This window comes from Pleuronectes platessa, unplaced genomic scaffold (assembly GCF_947347685.1).
Source record: "Pleuronectes platessa unplaced genomic scaffold, fPlePla1.1 scaffold_56, whole genome shotgun sequence".
Lineage (NCBI taxonomy): Eukaryota > Metazoa > Chordata > Actinopteri > Pleuronectiformes > Pleuronectidae > Pleuronectes > Pleuronectes platessa.
Genome location: NW_026518943.1, coordinates 542,780 through 547,598, shown reverse-complemented (window position 1 = coordinate 547,598; position 4,819 = coordinate 542,780). Strand labels below are relative to the sequence as shown.

Sequence of the window (4,819 nt, the reverse complement as noted above, 5' to 3'; positions counted from 1 at the left end):
GTTGCATTTATTAAATAACAGAACGACAATAAAGACAACTGTTGACATTTAACTGGTATTTTTACCTGCTACAAAATAGGAAAACACCATACTCTGACCATGGCGTGGAGTCAAAGTCTGATCACATGCCATCAAAACACGAGCGTCTGTATCTTGGACATATTTGGTCCAATCAACTCCAAACTAGACATGTAAGACAAGAGTCGCGATCTGATGACATCTACAAGGACACCATGACTTAAAATCCTAGCGCCACCTGCTGGCTACAGGAAGTGAAGCGTTTATTCTTGCTGCAGAGCTTAAAACGCACGCAAGGCAGAGACGTGCGCTTGGTCATCGATCGCTCTCTCTTCCCCGACCGCAACAGACTTGAAATTGCCTGTGCTCAGGCCCGTTAGTGCTACAACGTAGCCCTAGTTATTATTATTATTTTTTTCCGATTAAACTAATTGGCTTTTTGAGGGCTTTAATGTGCTCAAAAAGTTGTAGGAGTTTGCAGTAAATTCGAAGGCGGCTTAAATTTACGTATTCTGGAGTATTTTGAAAAGGGCGTGGCAAAATGGCTCAAGAGCGCCACCTACGGAAAAGCCCCTCATTTAGCATTCACCGATCCTCAAAAAAAACAAAGACTATTGTGTATCATGACTAGATGCACAAAAAAGTCCATCAGTGCATTATGAATAACGCAACAGGAAGCCCGCCAGTTTGACTTTAGTGGCCATTTTGGTCATATTCCATATTTTTGTTTTGAAGTACTCCTCCTACAGCTTTCATCAAATCAACTTACAATTTAGACGATCGTCATCACAACAAAATGGAGATCTAAAGTTATTGAAGGATTAAGTTTTAGCAAAACCGTCTGACCGTGGTGTGGCCTCAAAATTTGATTAAACGCCATCAAAACACGGGCTCCTGTATCTTGGACATATTTTGTCCAATCGAGTCCAAACTATACACATAAGACAAGAGTCGCGACCTGAAGACATCGGTACAGAAATCGTGACTTAAAATCACAGCGTCCCCTGGTGGCAACAGCAAATGTCTTGTTTTTCTATGTGTTACAGTTTGATTCACTACTCGTAGGGCCTTCATTAAATCAACGTAAAAATTTGATGCATGTGTTCAAAACAAGATGAAGATCTAAAGTTAACGAAATTGCAACTTTTCATAATACTGTGTGACCGTGGTGTGGCTTCCAGTTTGAGGAATGAAAACATCTATATCTGGCAGATGTGCTGCAATATTTAGTCACTAGATGGCAGTGTCAGACCATGGATTGTGTTATCTATGCATTAACAGACTGTGTTTACAGGGTGGCCAACTTTAGAGGAGAATTAAACCTTTTACAGCATTGCTCAAACTTTGGTTTTAGTCTCAATCGCTAAGTTCTTCCTTCATGACAACTCTGAGGGGGGTGTATTTTATTTTAACTCCCTCGTTTAAGCGATATAGATGTTTGAAATTCACGTGACGTCACAGTGTAAGCTGTGCTGTGTGTTGTGAGTTCGGCTTCAACCAGCTACAAGTGAACGCCTCATGAAATGGCTTACACCCACATACCCGGTAAATTACACACTTTGATGTTCTGCTCCTTCTCCTGACGGTCACGGTAACGATGTCTGCGCCTCCGTTTCTGTGGTAAGTCACGTTAAGTATTTTATTTCGATGTGATTCGCAGGGTGCCTTTGAATCAGCCGTGATAGCTAAGGGACGCTAATCCGGGAGCTACATACCAGCTCAGTGTATATCAACGGGTTCGATGCGAATGCCAGCTGTTACCGAAACAACCGCCATGAACCCAGGTCCACCAAGCAGAGATAAGCGTTCGTTTATAAGGATGAATCTGAGACAGGAGACTGTGTGTCGGCTTCTTTTTCGCTAGCGCCGGAGGCTAACTAGCTCGCTAACAAGCAAGCTAACAATATCTTCGCATGGGTGCAGTAGCTGTCCTTCGATTCGATTGGGGTTATTACCGACAAACACCGACATGAAACGACATGAGCGGGTCCACCCAGCAGATATAAGCGTTACTTTATGCGGATGACTCTGAGACAGGAGACTGTGTGTCGGCTTGTAAGTTAGTTTCGCTAGCGGGCTAGCGATGCTAACTGAAACCTGAGAAACCTGAGTGTTTAAAGTCACATCTGCATTGCAAGAGCAGCTGTTCAAAGGAGCATTACGTGTCCTAAAGCTCTTTCTTCAGAGTAGTGTTGTAACGTGTTACAGTGAAAAGTAACCGTGTCTCCCACCTTCAGTATTTAAATCGTTAATCTCAGACAGACTTCACTGAATTCTTTTGTTAAATATGAGTAAATCATAGCCTTGTAACTTTACTAGAACAGACAGTGTCATACAGAATTGTAGGCTAATATGCACTACCTATTTCCTAAGCTGAAATGATTATGATCTGATTAACTTTGAATTAATATTTTATTATTACCATGTAAAAGTCTGTTAAGCAGATAACATGGCACATGTATGACTTAACATATCTGTGTATTTGTGTTCAATGTTCTTCTAGGATGTCCAGCGTGAGACACAACTTGAATCCAACCAGACTGAACACTGACTCCAGGTACAGACCTGTTTTCATTACTTACAAAGTATTGCACATAATACATAATGTGTTAAATTATAATGCAATACTTTTAATGTGAAATAGCTCCATACTAAACATTCATTGTCATGGTAGTGCACGTTTTAATCCAAAAGCATATTCAAATACATAGTTGAATATCCACCGAAAATAAGAATACACACTTTGTTCATATGTAACTCTAATAAATACTGTATAAGTTATATTTTGCTCCGGAATTGAACTGTGTTAAAGCGGTTCACATGGAAAATATATGTTCAATTATGTGAAGGGTGATTTTCATTACTATTACACTAATGGAGATTTAGCACTTGCTACACATTGTAAGAGCAGCTGTGCAAAGGAGCACTACGTATCCTAAGGCTCTTTATTCAGAGTCACGGTGTTGATGTCCTGTCACGTGTTACAGTGAAAAATAACCGTGTCTACTAGTGTTTACATCGTTAATCTCAGGCAGACTTCCCTGAATTATTTTGTTAAATATAAATACATTATAGCCTTGTAACTTTACTAGAACAGACAGAGTTCATAGAGAATTTGAAAATGATGTACACTACCTATTTCCTAAGATGAAATGATTATGATCTGATTATTTTTATGTTTCCTCTCATTTTATTAGGGACGGACGAGCCTGAAGGACACAGCTGTGATGACCAATTGACGATGTTTTGTCTCTTATGGCAAAGCAGAAATATTAAACACTGGGTTCTTATCTAAAGTGTATCAAATCAGAAAGCAAAAGATACACATTGTTGTTATAAGTTTTTATTATTTTAACCAACCATAATGAAGATAGAAATGAATTCTTATCCATGCCACTTAGCAATGACTGCCACCACCAAACAGTTGCAGGCCATCTTTATTTAAGGGAGGAATTTAGAAGTGTTGTGTAGCTTCTGATGATGATGCAGTCGTCCACGTGTTGACCACCATGTTGCTGCTGACGACGTCAGGTGCTGCAGTTCCTCATCTATGAAGAGAAGAAACGCACTGTTAAAGAATGTTTTGAGTTGTGTATGAAGCACAACAGATTTCAGATAGAACCGTTGTACTGTGGTCTGGGTTTGTATCCTAATGGTTAAATGCACATATTTTAAGTCGCTTTTGATAAAAGTACTGAAAGAAATACAACATTGTAAAAATAGATAAAATGTCTTTCTACCTCATCTGTAATATTCAAGGTGATAATCTCCCACAGAGCTATTGATAACAGTCCACATCAAGTCTCTCCACTTCTCTCAGTGTGAAAACATAACTATATAATTAATTTGAGAACTGTTTACAACACTGATGTGTGGAGATTAAAATCATATCTAAACTGTCTAATTCACTGTAAAACTCCATGACATTCGCAGGCCATCTGTAGTTAAGGGAGCAACGTATGGAGTGATGTGAAGAGGGCAGAAACTTGGACTATGGGCAGAGAAGGTCTCTGGTTCGTCTCCGGTTCGACTCCACGGAGAGACAACAAAAGACAAACCTGGATTGATCTGTCCAAAAATCCAAGAGTCTCCCTACCCTCTCTAGTGCCCCTGAGCAAGGCACCTCACTCCCCCAACATCTGCTCCGTGAGCGCCGTACATGGTCGCTCACTGCTCTGTGTGTCCTGCACCAGATGGGTAAAAAGCAGAGATTAAATTTCCCTACCTGCATGAGTGTGCCTTTGCATGTCTGTGCATGTGTTTGGGACGAATAAATGGATCTTAATCTTAATCTTTTAATCTTAATCAGTTGTCTTCCAGTTGACCAGCATGAAGCTGCAAATCTCCACCATGTTGCTGCTGAGGACATCAGGAGCTGCATTAATGAGGAGCAGAAGCGCACTGTTATGAATGTTTTGTGTTGTGTATGAAGCACCACATATTTCAGATAGAACCGATGTACTGGGGTCTGGGTTTGTATACTAATGGTTAAATGCACATACTTTAAATCGCTTTTGATAAAACGTGAGAAAGAAATACAACATTGTACACATAGATAAAATGTCTTTCTACCTCATCTGTAATATTCAAGGTGATGATCTCCCACAGAGCTGTTGATAACAGTCCACATCAAGTCTCTCCACTTCCCTCAGTGTGAAAACATAATTATATAATTAACTGGAGAAGTGTTTACAACACTGATGTGTGGACATTATAATCTTATCTATACTGTCTACTTGACTCTACAACTCCTTGACAGACTAAATAACGATGTGAAAATAGTAATGGTGAATATATCAGC

The 4,819-nt window shown here is 39.8% G+C and overlaps 1 long non-coding RNA gene across 1 annotated transcript; it reads left to right on the top strand.

The window, feature by feature from the left end:
* The first annotated feature begins 344 nt into the window (after positions 1-344).
* On the top strand, positions 345-4,541 carry LOC128436320 (uncharacterized). Its single transcript, XR_008338011.1, has 2 exons — positions 345-1,638; positions 2,522-4,541. It is a non-coding gene; the product is annotated as an uncharacterized LOC128436320 (long non-coding RNA).
* The last annotated feature ends 278 nt before the right edge of the window (positions 4,542-4,819 follow it).